Source organism: Bombina bombina, chromosome 4 (genome assembly GCF_027579735.1).
Source record: "Bombina bombina isolate aBomBom1 chromosome 4, aBomBom1.pri, whole genome shotgun sequence".
NCBI classification, from domain to species: domain Eukaryota; kingdom Metazoa; phylum Chordata; class Amphibia; order Anura; family Bombinatoridae; genus Bombina; species Bombina bombina.
The window spans coordinates 252,570,918-252,590,158 of NC_069502.1; positions in this window are offsets into that span (position 1 = coordinate 252,570,918).

Below are 19,241 nucleotides of genomic sequence, written 5' to 3' on the forward strand. Positions count from 1 at the left end.
TGCTGGTGCAGTGCCGCCCCCTGCAGATTTGCGGCCAATCGGCCACCAGCAGAGGGTGTCAATCAACCCAATTGTACTCGATCGTGTTGAATTCTGGCGATTCCTGTCCGCCTCATCAGAGCAGGTGGACAGGGTTATGGAGCAGCGGTCGGTAGATCTTAGCGGTAGCTGTGTGTAAACACTGAAAAAGTTGTGGAACTCGTTACTCACAGGACAGTAGACTCACCTGCTCGACGGGGGAATAACAGCATTCAGCCGGTCTTGCTCCAAGTGCTCACGAGCGGTTTGCTACAATATGACCGGTTAGCATGTTCACCGTTCCGTGACTTCACCTCCGCGAGGCTGCACTTCTATGCGCATGGGCACTTCCTGTCAGCGTGGTCCGACGTCAGCTCTGTATTGCAATCACCGCCAGACTACCGTCCTCCACAATATAATACCCAGGTGATATACAACAACCCGTGGCTGCAGGGCATGATAAAGACAGGAGGGCTCCTTACCCTCCTAAAGATATTGAAAAAAATAAGTCCAGAAAGTTGCCACTTTGAATGAATAAAATCCAAACTTTATTCAGGATCCAAGTCCAGTTGCATAAAAAGTATATGGAGGTAACATCAAGGGATGATAGGAGAGACGAATAAGTCTTACATGTTTCGGCAAGGTATAGCCATAATCATAGACATAAATTCATACAGGTGTCGCCCTTATTTATACAGGTAAAATGTTCCCCATTGGTTAAAACATAACACACCCTTAGCAATTCTCATATTAGGTCCTGCTTTAAGTCTTTATTTCTGGAGTAGTAAATGATAGGGCAGTATTATGTACATGTATTTTTATTCATGAGCTAACAAATATTTAAGTACTAAATTAAAGTCTTTTTGATATAGTATAGTGTAAATACATCTAATTTTTACAGCTTTAACTTGCAACATTTATTAGGTTTTTTTAAATCAATTTAACCTAGCTGTTATTAAGTTGCTTCCCCTTTTTCTTGATGAATTTCACTGTATGTATACTTTATAAGTTGCTCTGATGTTAATATTTTATGTAAACTTGCCGCCCACATTTACATTCCCCTCCTAATGTATATATATATATATATATTTCTTTCTTATCTGATTTAATCTTGTATTTTTTCTTTTGTGCCACTTATTATAGTCCAATATTTCTTCAGTGTTAAGGGTTAATAACCTGTGTTCTCTGGTAATGGAGGGAAGGGGAAGTGTGTGTTATGTTTTAACCAATGGGGAACATTTTACCTGTGTAAATAAGGGTGACACCTGTATGAATTTATGTCTATGATTATGGCTATACCTTGCCGAAACATGTAAGACTTATTTGTCTCTCCTATCATCCCTTGATGTTACCTCCATATACTCCATATCTGGTTTTCTCTTAATATAATTCAATGTGTCTATAAATTTTAACTAATATAAAGAATTTAGGAATTTACATTAATTTTATTGTTTTGTATATGCATTTTATTGGGGGTTTATTTTAAAGAATAATTATTAAATATATTGTATTATAACCAGGCCATATACTGACAGTTATCATTGTTTAAATGCACTATGCCTCATTTTTTGCATAATAAATATTCCTTTATTAAGTTTTTGTTTTTGTCTAATAATTTAACCACGTTACTAAAAGAGACTGGTAGTATTTATACTGTGTTTTTTAGATTATTCTTTGCTAAATTGTATTCTGGGATTTAATTTGTTAGTCTGGGTTTTCTTTAAGATTTCCCATATAATAAACCTTAAGTGATGGCAGCTTAGAGATAGTTTAGTGTGGTAAACCCTGGTTGTCACATTAAGCATTTTCATTCTCTTTCTATGGGAATTTTTTCTTTTCTACTTACTTACTTTTGTGGTAATGATCCTAAAGTAGATGAGAATATAATAAGGGCTAGATTATGATTGGAACGGAATATTGCTCTTATGCGAGTGTGGTATTTGTGCTCCACTCAGTAATACCAATGCTCATAAATGTGGCCTGGTATTACAGGTGCGAAAAGCCAAGCGCTCAATAGAGCGTGCTTCCATAGGCTCCAATGGGATATACATATATATTTAGGTGTATATACACATAAATATATATGTATATAAGCATATACATATATGATTATAGAAAATACACAGTCCCCCATTGACCTCCATGTAAAAGCACTTTAGGTGCCATTGTTCTTCTAACACCCCAAATCCCCTCACTTTAACCCCTTATAACTGCTCCGTGCATTTTTAAAATAAATAAATAAAATGCTCATATTTAAATTTCATGTTAATGTACTGTCCTCTTTATTTTTGGGGCAATTGGGGCAACTTTCTATTTTTCACCAGAGGTCTGACCCCTGGTTAATTGCGCCTAGCGCAAAGTGAAAATGCAAGCTTGTAATCACATTAACCAGCCACTTATAATGGCTGGTTATTTTATGTGCATTGTAAACGGGCAAATTTGCTCTTTACGGGTGCATGTTAAGATATCGTCTCACTTTTTAATCTAGCCCTAAGTGTTTAGATATTGTTTTTTTAATCCCTTGGTTAAATTCTTGTACCTTCTGCCGTTTCTGTGATTATATCCTGAAAATGAAATGAGTCAGGTATACTTTTTATTCCTTCTACAATGTTTAAGAATGTGTTTCCTTATCAGACTTCTCCTATTCAACTTTGGGAAGCTATTCCCAAAGTAGTTAGGACCATTTTTTCTCTTGCTGAAAGTAACTACATTCATTTGGAAGATAGTTCTTAGATTTGGTTCTGATGTCTAGTTTCTTTCCTTGGCTCAAGGTCCATTTTTCTATCTGGTCTCTTGGATTAATAGCATGGAGATAGAATCAGAAACCCTCTTTGTCTTTGAACTATTTGTTCAGTGTCTGAGTTTCTTATAAAGTCTGTGACTAAGGGAATTTTTATTTCAAGGTCTGGAAGGCTTGGTGTTCAAATCAGTTTTTTTCCTTATCATTCCTAGTTTTCTTACGGTTTTTATAGGATGGTTTGGATATGGGTTTATCCACCAGTACTTTGAGGGGTCAGATTTTTGTCTTTTCTTGTTTTGTTCTATAGAAGATTGCTAATGCTTCCTTTCATTAATTATTTAGTTCTAGTCTGCCCTAGAATTAAAACTGTTATTATCCCATTTTTCATTATTGGAACCTTTTATTTGTTCCTGAGGATTTTGCAGGTTCCTCCTTTTGAACCTATGTATCAGGTGGATATTTCTGGAAGTTTCATTCCTTTTAGCTTTTTTATCTGCTAGAAGAGTTTCTACTCTTTTTTGCATTCCTCCTTATCTTATTTTTCTTTAGGATAAGGTTGTGTTTTCTGATAATATTAGTTGGAACTTTGCTGTTGCTTCTTTATGTCTTAATCCTTAGAATATTCAGTGATCTCTTAATCTTTTGGATTCTGTTAGAGCTTTGTAGTGTTATGTGTACACTACTAAGATTTTCAGACAAACTTTTAGTTTGTTCATTCCTTTTGCTGGTTCTATGAAAGGGCAGACACTTTCTGCTGTTTGTTTGGCTTCTTGGTGGAAGCTTCTGTTTTATATAGCTTTCTTGGAAGTAGGCCAGCCTCCATCTAGATGGATTTCTGCTCATTCGGAGCAGTTGTCACTACTTGTGTTTTTAGAATGTTTTATCAACAGACCTTGTATTTTTCTGGGTTGTTTTCTCCTTTTTTCTGCACATCTTTTTTCCCTGCTCCTATATGCTTTTATTAATTTCCCTTCCTTTTTGTGCTCGGCTATACATTAGACTGAGGTACTGGGCAGGTGGGAGGGATTTTTTTAGAATTCATGGGGTTTAAGAATCTTTGCCTCCTCCTAGTGGTAGGGAAGAGTAATTCCTAGGAGTAATGGATTTTGGACTCTCACCACCATGAAAGAAATTAATTTATCAGGTAAGCATTTAATCTTTTTTACTGCTTCTATGTATTTCCTTTGCAATCAGCTAAACTGATGAAGAATATATTTAGATGACAAATAATCTGAACCAAGAGGGATGCAGCAGAAGGGGTTCTTAACATGTATTATGCAGATATTTATACTATCTCACAGTATCCTACTGCTTTTCTTTACTCTTGACAGTTTTGTAGCTGAACATAAGTAAAATAAATTGAACCACTTCATAAAACCAAAGAAGAGCTTTTTAAAAGCACTGTTTGTTAAGAACGTATTATGCTGGATGTTATGAAAGTCTAGTATAAAGGTTAACATATTCCATGTATTAAATGCCAAGTCCCTTCTGTCTATGAACATGCTCATTTTTATCTCTTTTTAACTTAATATACTAATTTAATTTTGCCAAATCCATGGAATGAGAGAAATGATTTGCAAACACAATTGTGAGAAAATAAATCTACAGCAACCATAGTGTTGGCAAGTTTAAGATGTTTGGAATACATTACATTATTACATTATTTAAAATGCCTGGGATACATTCCAGTCAGCACAGCATAAATACAAGAGTTCAAATAGCATGAAAAATATTAAGAGACAAAATGCTTTAAGCAATAAAAGTAATCAGTGCATCTAGATAAAATATATTTAAGGTGATATGTTAAGTTCAGATGCAAGTAAAAGCAGTGCTGATATACGTATAGGCACATGCTACATAATTTAACACCTGATTTATTCTCCAGATGTGGCATATTTAGAGATTAATATAAATAAACTTAAAGAAAAACAAACATATATACATTCCAATATTATAGAATTTTATAATTATGATTACACATATAGATAAAGTCTTGCTTGGGAGCCACAAGCATTGCAGCTCTTAAGCAGGACACAAAACAGTGATTGGCAGAGCTGCTGCTCCTGATTGGCTCACCAGCCATGTTCTGCTTGGGGGCTCCAATGTTTGTGGCTCCAAATGTGACATTACCTATGTATTTAAACATTTTGCAAAAGTAAACACACAGTAGGCTTAGATCAATTCCGAAAACATTACATTTTAACTTGCTTAATTTTTGTAATGGAATTTTCCTATATATATATATATATACTGTATATATATATATATATATATATATATATATATATATATATATATACAGTATATATATATATATATATATACACACACACACACACAGGGCCGCCACTAGACATTTTGGGGCCCCTGACTTAACCATTGATCAGGCCCCCCCCTTGACATGTGCAATTTTTGACCAAGTGACTAAAACGTAGATTCACTTTATTCCTAAGTGTAGTCATACTTGGAAATGTTGTAAAGTAGGTAGTAACACACAAACACAGAAACACACAGACACACTCATACACTGAAACACACACACTCACACATAAGGATTCACATATAGACACTCTAGCAGAGTGATCGGAACAGCCAATAGAATGCGAGCTCAATCTGATTGGCTGATTGGATCAGCCAATCGGATTGAACTTGATTCTGATTGGCTGATTCCATCAGCCAATCAGAATATTCCTACCTTAATTCCGATTGGCTGATAGAATCCTATCAGCCAATCGGAATTCGAGGGACGCCATCTTGGATGACGTCATTTAAAGGAACCGTCATTCGGCGAGTAGGCGTCAGTTGAAGAGGATGTTCCGCGTCGGCTTGGAAGAAGATGGCTCCGCTCCGCTCCAGAAGAAAGAAGATTGAAGATGCGGCTTGATAGAAGACTTCATCCCGATGATGGACTTCCGACTTCAGCCCGATGATGGATTTCTTCAGCCGCCGCTTGGATCCAGACTTCAGCCCGAGGATGGACGTCACTCTTCAGCCCCCCGCTTGGGCTTGGATCAACACTTCCGAGGACCGATCTGTGAACCTGGTATGGTGAAGATAAGGTAGGAAGATCTTCAGGGGCTTAGTGTTAGGTTTATTTAAGGGGGGTTTGGGTTAGATTAGGGGTATGTGGGTGGTGGGTTGTAATGTTGGGGGGGGGTATTGTATGTGTTTTTTTTTACAGGCAAAAGAGCTGAATTCTTTGGGGCATGCCCCGCAAAGGGCCCTGTTCAGGGCTGGTAAGGTAAAAGAGCTTTGAACTTTTTTAATTTAGAATAGGGTAGGGCATTTTTTTATTTTGGGGGGCTTTGTTATTTTATTAGGGGGCTTAGAGTAGGTGTAATTAGTTTAAAATTGTTGTAATATTTTTCTAATGTTTGTAAATATTTTTTTATTTTTTGTAACTTAGTTCTTTTTTATTTTTTGTACTTTAGTTAGTTTATTTCATTGTATTTATTTGTAGATATTTTATTTAAATAATTTATTGATAGTGTAGTGTTAGGTTTAATTGTAGATAATTGTAGATATTGTATTTAAATAATTTATTGATAGTGTAGTGTTAGGTTTAATTGTAGATAATTGTTGGTATTTTATTTAATTAATTTATTGATTTTTTTTTTTAAATTTTATTTATTGATTGAAAAGAGGGTCAGGATACACAAAAAAGTGGATCAGGTAATACAATAAAAGGTGAACAAATTTCGTGATTGGTGTTATATACAACTGCTTATACCTATTAAAAAAAAAAAAAAAAAAAAAAAAAAAAAAATACAGAATGCTGTACCGAGTTCTACAACCTAATCCAATAATAGTTCTTGGAGTAGAAATTGAGAAACCTTTGCCTCAAAACATTTTCATCTTTTTGAACAAACAATAAGCCAACATAGATATAGTGTGCCGATAAAGGAAAAATACAAAAAGTAAGAAGAGAAGAGAGAAAAACTGGGGAAAGGAAGAAAAAGAAGAAAGGGAAAAAAAAAAAAAAAAGAGAGACTTAGGTTGAATTCCCACTCCCCCCCCCTCTCCAAGAGACCGGGACCAACAAAAATTAAGTGATTACATCACTGCTGAATTCCCCTCTCAATACAGCATTCTGAATCCATTCAGAATGTTTAAAGGGAGCAATGAGGCTTCTTTGAACTTCCAGTGTATTGGAGAGAATGTAATCTCCCCATTTCCTGAAAAATTTGGCAATTTCTTTTTCAGAGGATATCTGCGTCTCATATTGTTCATAAATTAATTTAGAGTCTAATATGTTCAAAAGAGAGGTGAGAATAGGGCCTTTATTAGCTTTCCAGGAAGAAAAAATAATGTTTCTAGCGGCTAAAATTATGAAATTAACAAACTTTATATTTCCCTGCCTATCATCGTATTGCCTTAGAAAGATGATTTCCTCCATCTCCAAAGAAATTTTAAGTTTTAGGATTTTTGAAAGCCAAAATGAGACTTTTGCCCAAAACTGTTTGACTTTGGGACATGCCCAGATACAGTGGATCAAGTTGGCATTTAGGTAGTGGCATCGTGTACATTCATATCTTTGCTTATTATTCCACTTCCCTAACTTCTCTGGGGTAATATATGTCCTATTAATTAATCTAAGATGAGATTCACGCCAAGATAACAGAGGTGTCGCTGACCAAGCCCTGTCAATACTTTCTTGGATTGTCTTAAGCTCCAATTGCGGGATGTCTAATGACCATCTCTCATGGAGCCGTTCCATGCCATAGACACCTTCTTTACTCGATAATATATTATACCAATGAGATATGGAAGCTCTACCAAGCTGACGGCGTGACAGAGCTTTAGTTAGTATTTCCCAATTTATGTAAAAATCTGCAAGTGCTGTAGTGTTGAGAAAATGCCTGATTTGAAAATAGCCGAACATATCGCGGTTAGGGAGATTATATTTTTCTTTTAAAGAGCCAAATGAGTGAATAACTTGTCTATCTTCATCAATACATTGTGCAAAGTAGTCTAGACCCCCTACCTTCCATCTCGTAAAAATTTCGGTGTCAGAACCTGCGGGGAAGAGTGGATTATTCTGGATTGGTAGATATCTAGAACACTGAAAATTAACATCTACCGCCGTGCATAATTTTTGCCAGGCTATGATAGGATTTCTAAAGGTGTACATAACTTTGAGTAAAGGAGGCCAGTCTCTTTGCCTCATATGTATTAAGGCTTTTAGGCTATACGGTTTAAAAAGGCCAGCTTCTACATCCAGAGGCGTTAGCTGATCCATATCTAATAACCAATCTGGAACTATCTTCATCAAGCAGACCAGATTATAATTATATATTGAGGGAAGAGCGAAGCCTGCGTTTTCCTTGGATTGAGATAATCTTTTTATCGACATTTTGTGCTTTGTTTTTCCCCATAAAAATCTCCTAAAAGCCGAATTTAATACATTTATATCTCCTTTACGTAGAAACAGTGGGATATTCTGCATTATATACAGCAGTTTGGGCAATGCGATCATTTTTATGAGATTTATCTTGGCGGCTAGTGTTAATGTAAATGATGTCCATCTAGAGATATCCTCTAGGATTTTCTTAATGACACCATCGATATTAGCTCGGTACCACTCTTCCGGGCAGTTTGTGACATTAATTCCTAGATATTTAATCATTTTAACCTCCTTAAAGGGCACAGCCCCCAGAGAGTCTCTGGTCTTATTTAGCCACATAATCTCTGATTTATTATCATTTATTGTGTAACCTGAGAATGAACCATATCGCTGCAATATGCTCAGTAATACATTAATTTATTGATAGTGTAGTGTTAGGTTTAATTGTAACTTAGGTTAGGATTTATTTTACAGGTAATTTTGTAATTATTTTAACTATTTTAGCTATTAAATAGTTCTTAACTATTTAATAGCTATTGTACCTGGTTAAAATAAATACAAAGTTGCCTGTAAAATAAATATTAATCCTAAAATAGCTATAATATAATTATAATTTATGTTGTAGCTATATTAGGGTTTATTTTACAGGTAAGTATTTAGATTTAAATATGAATAATTTATTTAATAAGAGTTAATTTATTTTGTTAGAATAAAATTATATTTAACTTAGGGGGGTGTTAGGGTTAGGGTTAAAATTAGCTTTAGGGGTTAAAAAATTTATTAGAGTAGCGGTGAGCTCCGATCGGCAGATTAGGGGTTAATACTTGAAGTTAGGTGTCGGCGATGTTAGGGAGGGCAGATTAGGGGTTAATACTATTTATTATAGGGTTATTGAGGCGGGAGTGAGGCGGATTAGGGGTTAATAGTTTTATTATAGTAGCGGCGGCGTGCGGACGGCAGATTAGGGGTTAATAAGTGTAGGCAGGTGGAGGCGACATTGTGGGGGGCAGATTAGGGGTTAATAAATATAATATAGGGGTCGGCGGTGTTAGGGGCAGCAGATTAGGGGTACATAGGGATAATGTAAGTAGCGGCGGTTTATGGAGCGGCAGATTAGGGGTTAAAAAAAATATGCAGGTGTCAGCGATAGAGGGGGCGGCAGAATAGGGGTTAATAAGTGTAAGGTTAGGGGTGTTTAGACTCGGGGTACATGTTAGAGTGTTAGGTGCAGACGTAGGAAGTGTTTCCCCATAGAAAACAATGGGGCTGCGTTAGGAGCTGAACGCGGCTTTTTTGCAGGTGTTAGGTTTTTTTTCAGCTCAAACTGCCCCATTGTTTTCTATGGGGATATCGTGCACGAGCATGTTTTTGAAGCTGGCCGCGTCCGTAAGCACCGCTGGTATCGAGAGTTGAAGTTGCGGTAAATATGCTCTACGCTCCTTTTTTGGAGCCTAACGCAGCCATTCTGTGAACTCTAAATACCAGCGGTATTTAAAAGGTGCGGCCAGAAAAAAGCCAGCGTAGCTAACGCACCCCTTTGACCGCAGAACTCTAAATCTAGGCGTTAGTCTGTAGAAAGATGTGAATAATCAGTAGTAAGGTCAAAATGTCCTAAAAAGGAACAGACAATGGACACACACACACAAACACAAACTTGCACATACACCCAAGGAAACACCGACAGAGACAGCCTCAGAAAACACACAAAGACATACACACACACCCACAGAAAACACACAAAAACATACACACACAGAGAGACAACCACATAAAACACAGAAAGACATACATACACACCCTCACTGAGACATCCACAGAAAACATAAAAAAACATACACACACTCTCACAGAGACACTCACAGATAATGCACAGACATACACACAGTCTCACAGAGACACCCACAGAAAACACACACCCTCACAGAGACATCCACAGAAAACACAGACAAACATACATACACACACCCACCCTCAGAGACATCCACAGAAAACACAGAGACATACACATCCACCCTCACATAGTCATCCAGAGAAAATACACAAAGACATACATACACACCCTCAAAGAGACACCCATAGAAAAAGCACAAAGACATACGCACACACCCTCACAGACATCCAAAGAAAATGCACAGACATACACACCCACCCTCACAGAGAAACCCACAGAAAAAAAATACATACACACTCATAGAGAAACAAGCAAAAGCACAAAGACATAAACACAGACACCCACAGAAACACTCACAGGAAGGAACATTTCTGCACATTGCATCCCCTAAATCAACAGTGTGTGACATGCATGATAAAAAAATTGCAGAAATTAAGAGATCACTTTTTAAAGAATCATATTTGTAAATGTGCAAACAAAAATAATTCTGTGAATTCAAAATTGTACATTAATGATCTGGGTAGATGGCTAGATGAAGAAAAGTACTTTTAAAAGGTTGACATATGTTTGTTTCCCCACCCCCATTTTCCCAAACCAAGAGCACCACTTCAAATATAGTGTACAAATGTTCCCATCTGTCAGCTGTACTTATGGATTTTGAAAATGCTGTACTCTATATGGTCTTGGTGGAACCATAAGCTGTGGTACTCATACCATTAGATCTGGTTAAATGCAGGATTTAGGATTGTTTGTATGTATTTCAAAATTAAGTCAGCTGTAGTGTAAACTGAACAGTTTTAAGTTAACCTGTCTCATTTCAAACACTGAGCAATCTTAGTCTGAGAGTATAACATTTTATACAGATGTAAAAATCTTAGATGAAATGCCTCCTTGCATCTGGAAAGTCCTTGCATAAAGGGGCAGTAAACTTGAATGTAATTAATATACAGGTAGCCCTCAGTTTACGCCGGAGTTAGGTTCCAGAAGGAATGGTTGTAAATTGAAACCGTTGTAAATTGAAACCCAGTTTATAATGTAAGTCAATGAGAAGTGAGGGAGTTAGGTTCCAGGCCCCTCTCAAAATTGTCATAAGTAACACCTAATACATTATTTTTAACACAACAGACTGTATCATCAAACTAAGTTTAATGAACAAAAACATTTTTTACTTGCATTTTTCTGCAAACAGCTCTCTGCATTGTTAGCATATTAGCTAATATTGGGTTCTTTACCTATTCTTTGCATTTCAATCTGGACTGATTAAGTAGTTAGGCACCCTCATCTCAAGCAGCTGGACAGGAAGAAAATAGGGAAGTGGCTGCTAGATCTTGTTCCTTTGAAAGCTGCTCGATAGTTAATGTCTGTTCATTGTACACAGATTAATTTCAGTCTGCTAAGCTTACATAACTTTGCTGCAACACAAGCGGACAGCTCCACCTACTGGCTATTTTAATGAGTGTAAGGAAAGTGCAAATGTTACCGGCACCAAATACTCCCCAAAAGGTCTCTATGCATACATGTATCTCAGTAGATAATCACTGATATCTCAAAATATACTTGGTGTAACAAAGCTGACTTAGTCCGCTCCTTCACCACTTACCTCCGCTTCAGGGATCAAGAGATGACGTACTCGGTAGACACAGCCTTTTCTCCCAATACCTGCAGAGCTCTCCGGTTATATACTTTACCACTGTCCGCTGTTATGTTCTTGGAGCTACGATTACGGCCTGTGGAGCCGAAACGCGTCAGCAAGCAGTCCTTGGGGTGGAACAAACCCCTCACACTTGTCCTAGAAAGTATTATCCATTTATGAACTTTTAAGTTTTCTTCAAATAAATCTTTCTTAAAACGCCTGATCGACTGCCGGTGCATCCTTTATCCCTTTTTGCCTATTATTTTAATGAGTGCACTGCTTTTCAATAGCAGTCACATGACTGAAAAAAAGGTTGTTATTTTAGAATGGTGCAAATTGAACCTGCGTAAACCGAGGGCCAGCTGTATATATATATATATATTAAAAAAAAAACACATATCTGCCAAAAGGGCACCTACCATTTGTGTATTGAGGAGGAAACATTTCTACATGGCTTTAAATATAGAATTTCTACAGCATTGTCAAAAAATTAAATACACTGCTGCTAAAAAATGTGTTTTTATGGACCTCTGGCCACACCATACAACTACTACCACACTGAAGTTACAATCCGAAATTGCACAAAAAAATAAAAAACTAACGGCTAGATTTAGAGTTTTGTCGGTAACGACCCGCGTAGCTAAAGCAGCTTTTTTTCCAAACAACGCTGGTATTTAGAGTTGTCTGAAGGGCTGCATTAGGCTCCAAAAAGGGAGCGTTGAGCCTAACTTAGCTCCACTTCAACCCTCAATACCAGCATTGCTTACGGTAGCGGTAAGCTGGCAAAATGTGCTCGTGCACGATTCCCCCATAGGAAACAATGGGGCAGTTTGGGCAAAGAAGCGTTAAGCTCCCAACGCAGCCCCATTGTTTCCTATGGGGAAACACTTTCTAAGTCGCACCTAACACCCTAACATGAACCCGAGTCTAAACACCCCTAACCTTACACTTATTAACCTCTAATCTGCCGCCCCCGCTATCGCTGACATCTGCATTATACTATTAACCCCTAATCTGCCACTCCGTACACCGCCGCCACCTACATTATCCCTATGAACCCCTAATCTGCTGCCCCCAACATCGCCCGACACCTATATTATATTTATTACCCCCTAATCGCCCCCCCCCCAATGTCGCCGCTACCTTACCTACACTTATTAACCCCTAATCTGCCGACCGGACCTCGCCGCCACTATAATAAATGTATTAACCCCTAAACCGCCGCACTCCCGCCTCGCAAACACTAGAATAAATAGTATTAACCCCTAATCTGCCCCCCCCACGTCGCCGCCACCTAACTTCAAGTAATAACCCCTAATCAGCCGACCGGACTAAATTAGCTACCAATGCCTACAATTAAATACAATTAAATAAACTAAACTAAATTACAAAAACCCCCCACTAAATTACAGAAAATAAAAAAATATTACAAGAATTTTAAACTAATTACACCTAATCTAAGCCCCCCTAATTAAATAAAAAAAAAACAAAATAATAAAAGTCCCTACCCTATTCTACATTACAAAGTAATCAGCTCTTTTACCAGCCCTTAAAGGGGCTTTTTGCAGGGCATGCCCCAAAGTAATCAGCTCTTTTGCCTGTAAAAAAAATACAACCCCCCCCAACATTAAAACCCACCACCCACATACCCCTACTCTACCCCACCCAAACCCCCCTTAAATAAACCTAACACTTCCCCCCTGAAGATCTCCCTACCTTGAGTCGTCTTCACCCAGCCGGGCCGAAGTCTTCATCTGATGGGGCAGAAGAGGACATCCAGACCGGCAGAAGTCTTCATCCTATCCAGGCAGAAGAGGACATCCGGACCGGCAGACATCTTCATCCAAGTGGCATCTTCTATCTTCATCCATGCGGAGCGGAGCCTTCTTCTTCCCAGCCGACGTGGATCCATCCTCTTCAACCGACGCCTACTCGCCGAATGAAGGTTCCTTTAAATGACGTCATCCAAGATGGCGTCCCTCGAATTTTGATTGGCTGATAGGATTCTATCAGCCAATGGGAATTAAGGTAGGAAAAATCTGATTGGCTGATTCAATCAGCCAATCAGATTCAAGTTCAATCCGATTGGCTGATCCAATCAGCCAATCAGATTGAGCTTGCATTCTATTGGCTGATCGGAACAGCCAATAGAATTCAAACTCAATCTGATTGGCTGATAGAATCCTATCAGCCAATCGGAATTCAAGGGATGCCATCTTGGATGACGTCATTTAAAGGAACCTTCATTCGGCGAGTAGGCGTTAGTTGAAGAGGATGGATACGTGTCGGCTGGGAAGAAGATGGCTTCGCTTCGCATGGATGAAGATAGAAGATGCCGCTTGGATGAAGATGTCTGCCCGTCTGGATGTCCTCTTATGCCCCATCGGATGAAGACTTCGGCCCGGCTGGGTGAAGACGACTCAAGGTAGGGAGATCTTCAGGGGGGTAGTGTTAGGTTTATTTAAGGGGGGTTTGGGTGGGTTAGAGTAGGGGTATGTGGTTGGAGGGTTTTAATGTTGGGGGGGGGGTTTGTATTTTTTTTTACAGGCAAAAGAGCTGATTACTTTGGGGCATGCCCCGCAAAAATTCCTTTTAAGGGCTGGTAAAAGAGCTGATTACTTTGTAATGTAGAATAGGGTAGGGACTTTTATTATTTTTTTTTATTATTATTTTATTAGGGGGCTTAGATTAGGTGTAATTACTTTAAAATTCTTGTAATATTTTTTTATTTTCTGTATTTTAGTGGGTTTGTTTTGTAATTTAGTTTAGTTTATTTAATTGTATTTAATTGTAGGTATTGGTAGCTAATTTATTTAATTATAGTGTAGTGTTAGGTTTAATTGTAATTTAGGTTAGGATTTATTTTACAGGTAATTTTGTCATTATTTTAACAAGGTAGCTATTAAATAGTTAATAACTATTTAATAGCTATTGTACCAAGTTAAAATAAATACAAAGTTGCCTGTAAAATAAATATAAATCTTAAAATAGCTACAATGTAATTATTAATTATATTGTAGCTATATTAGGGTTTATTTTATAGGTAAGTATTTAGTTTTAAAAGGAATAATTTAGTTAATTTTAGGAATATTATTTAGTTTAATATAAATTATATTTATGTTAGGGGGGTTAGGGTTAGAGTTATGTTTGGGGTTAATAACTTTATTATAGTAGCGGCGATGGTGCGGGCGGGAGATTAGGGGTTAATAATTGTAGGTAGGTGGCGGCGATGTTAGGGAGGGCAGATTAGGGCTTAATACTATTTATTATAGTGTTTGCGAGGCGGAAGTGCGGCGGTTTAGGGGTAAATACATTTATTATAGTGGCGGCGAGGTCCGGTCGGCAGATTAGGGGTTAATAAGTGTAGATAGGTAGCGGCGACATTGGGGGGGCAGATTAGGGGTTAATAAATATAATATAGGGGTCGGCGATGTTAGGGGCAGCAGATTAGGGGTTCATAAGTATAACGTAGGTGGCGGCGATGTCCGGTCGGCAGATTAGGGGTTAAAAATTTTTATTAGAGTGGCGGCGATGTGGGGGGGCCTCGGTATAGGGGTACATAGGTAGTTTATGGGTGTTAGTGTACTTTAGAGCACAGTAGTTAAGAGCTTTATATTCCGGCGTTAGCCCATAAAGCTCTTTACTGACTTTTTTTGGCGTTAGGAGTCCCAAGACTCCAAATACCGGCGTTAGGCAGATCCCATTGAAAAGATAGGATACGCAATTGGCGTAAGGGGATCTGCGGTAGCCTGGAATCGCGGTAGGGAAGTGAGCGTTAGACCCTTTCCTGCCTGACTCTAAATACCAGCGTTAGATAAAAAGCAGCGTTAGGACCCCTTAACGCTGCTTTTGACGGCTAACGCCAAACTCTAAATCTAGGCGTATGTGTCAAGTCTGTCTCACACTGTGCATAGTGGTTTAGTGCACACTCAGAAATCCTCTCATATGCTAATACTTTACTCCTTGTAATAACATTGCCCATGCTCAATTAGCACTCTGCTGTAGTTCCCACTGGTGGGGTGGCTGCCAAAATTTTAATTTTTAATTTTTTTTTAGTTGTTCTTGCCTCATGGGGCCCCCCTGGCCCATTGGGCCCCTGACAGAAGTCACCCCTGTCACCCCCTGATGGCGGCCCTGTATACACACACACTGTATGTATATATATATATATATATATATATATATATATATATATATATATATAAAAATATACTGAATTATTGGGGAGTAGGGTAATATGTATTATACAATATACACGTGGGTGCAGACCCTGTTACACACATAAATTCACTATAACAATAGAGAGAAACACGAAGAGGACACAGTAGTGTCTTCTCCAAGGAAAGACATGGATTTCAGCACTCCAGAAAATTAGCTTTTTAATAAGAGATATAGACAGTCTCAAAATAATTATATATATGAAGATCGGTGCTCCCCACCGCAGCGTAAACTGGTCGGCGGTCGGGCCCCCTAAATCAAACCACACGTGGAACGTCTCTCTTGCACAGCTGGGAATCAAGCCTCAATTTGTTTGCTCGATGCAAATGGCAAACACAGCTTTGGAACCATGCAAGTTGTAAATACAGTTTGGAAACCGCTATAAGAAGCAAGCTTTGTATCCAGATCAGGCTATGGTATAAGGACATAACGTAGAATGAACCGACTACCCAGGAGTCACTTGATAAGTATCCTTGGACTATCGAGTCTAATTTTCTAAATGGAACACATCCCTTGGGAAACCAAGTAACAGAGTGAACCCTGTTTGCAACAGTTTTAATATATGTTGCAATGAAGCACAAGTAACTTTTTAATATGTCCCTTTTTTGCCTGCTTGATACATTCTATGCTAATGGTTCATATTTGCTGTGATTACGCTAGTAGTATTTTATAAACATAGATTCCGCATATGTTTTACTATGGTAGCTGGAACCTTTTATTATATTGGTGCTACCCTCTAGTAAGGGTGTTGTTTATTAATACGAAAGTGTAAAAATAAGCTTTACATGTCAAAGATATTTTACATGTACTTTTCCGTTTATATTATTATAAGTATTAGGCATAGATCCTCAGGTATTTACCTCATGATAACATATTTCCAATCAGTTTGGGTTATCCTCTGAGAGAGGTGTTGCCTATACTTTTCTGTTGTTCTTTAGTTATTTTTCATGGATCCCCTTCTATATCCATGGTAGCAGATTCCTGTGTAATCACAGAGCTACCCACTGGTTTGGGGTGTTGCTAAATAACTCTGTATTAACTATATTTAAGGTTACCATTCTTGCATCCTAAGCAACTATTGTGAGCTGGCCAGCTTTTTCTATGTGTTTTTTATATTTTGAAACACTTGATATTTATTTGCACTTGTAATAAAAATTCATTTATTAACTATCTATGTGTGGTTTGATTTAGGGGGCCCGGCCGCCGACCAGTTTACGCTGGGGTGGGGAGCGATCTTCATATATATAATTATTTTGAGACTTTGTCTATATCTCTTATTAAAGAGCTAATTTTCTGGAGTGCTGAAATCCCTGTCTTTCCTTGGAGAAGACACTACTGTGTCCTCTTCGTGTTTCTCTCTATTGTTATAGTGAATTTATATATATATATATATATATATATATATATATATATATATATATATATATATATATATATATATATATATAGCTACATATTTATTTTGTACCTTCACATAGGCCTGCAGAATATGATGGATCTTTGTTTATATAAGAAATAAACGGCTAGATTACTAGTTTTGCGTTATGAGCAGCTCGGTAATAATTTGCAAGTTATTGTCACCGCTCACCTGCCTATAATGCTGCTATTAAAGGTTTGCAAAAACCCGGCGTTAGCAGGCAATATGGCATCATTGAGCTCCATACCGCACACAAATACCAGCGCTGCTTTGAGCTGGTTTTACGTGCTCGTGCATGATTTCCCCATAGACATCAATGGGGAGAGCCGGCTAAAAAAAAGCCTAACACCTGCAATAAAGAAGCGTAAAGCTCCGTAACGCAGCCCCATTGATTCCTACGGGGAAAGAAAATTTATGTTCAAACCTAACACCCTAACATAAACCCTGAGTCTAAACACCCCTAATCTGCCGCCCCCGACATCGCCAACACCTACATTACACTTATTAACCCCTAATCTGCCGCCCCCGACATCGCCGCTACCAATTACACTTATTAACCCCTAATCTGCCGCCCTCAATGTCACCGCCACCTACCTACACTTATTAACCCCTTCAAGACATCCGGCGCGGAGCATCTTCTTCTGTTGACGGCTACTGAAGAATGAAGGTTCCTTTAAGAGACGTCATCCAAGATGGCGTCCCTTGAATTCCGATTGGCTGATAGAATTCTATCAGCCAATCGGAATTAAAGTTGAAAAAATCCCATTGGCTGATGCAATCAGCCAATAGGATTGAGCTTCAATCCTATTGGCTGATCCAATCAGCCAATAGAATGCAAGCTCAATCCTATTGGCTGATTTGATCAGCCAATAGGATTGAAGCTCAATCCTATTGGGGTTTTTTTATTTTGGGGGGGGGGCTTTTTTTATAGGGCTAATAGATTAGGTGTAATTAGTTTAAATATTTGATCATTTCTTTTTTATTTTGTGTAATTTAGTGGGGGGGTTAGGTTTTATTTTACAGGTAAATTTGTATTTATTTTAACTAGGTAGTTAATAAATAGTTAATAACTATTTACTAACTAGTCTACCTAGTTAAAATAAATACAAACTTACCTGTGAAATAAAAATAAACCCTAAGCTAGATACAATGTAACTATTAGTTATATTGTAGCTAGCTTAGGGTTTATTTTATAGGTAAGTATTTAGTTTTAAATAGGAATTATTTAGTTATTAATAGTAGGTTTTATTTAGATTTATTTTAATTATATTTAAGTTATTGGGTGTTAGGGTTAGACTTAGGTTTAGGGGTTAATTACTTTAGTATAGTGGCGGCGACATTGGAGGCGGCAGATTAGGGGTTAATAAATATAGGTAGGTGGCGGCGATGTTAGGGGCGGCAAATTAGGGGTTAATAATATTTAACTAGTGTTTGCGAGGCGGTAGTGTGGCGGTTTAGGGGTTAATATGTTTATTCTAGTGGCGGCGATGTCCGGAGCGGCAGATTAGGGTTTAATAATTTTATTTTAGTGTTTGCGATGCGGGAGGGCCTCGGTTTAGGGGTTAATAGGTAGTTTATGGGTGTTAGTGTACTTTTTAGCACTTTAGTTATGAGTTTTATGCTACAGCTTTGTAGTGTAAAACTCATAACTACTGACTTTAGAATGTGTTACAAATCTTGCGGGATAGGCTGTACCGCTCATTTTTTGGCCTAAAAAAAAAAAGCTTGTAATACCGGCGCAATAGAAGTCCCATTGAAAAAAGACTTTATGAAAATTGCGTAAGTTAATTTGCGGTACGGCCAAAAAAGTGTGCGGGACAGCTGTACCTACAAGACTCATAATAGCAGCGGTAGTAAAAAAGCAGCGTTATGAGCCTTAAAGCTGCTTTTTTACTCATAACGAAAAACTCGTAATCTATCCGTAAGATAGCTACAATATAACTATTAGTTATATTGTAGCTAGCTTAGGTTTTAATTTAC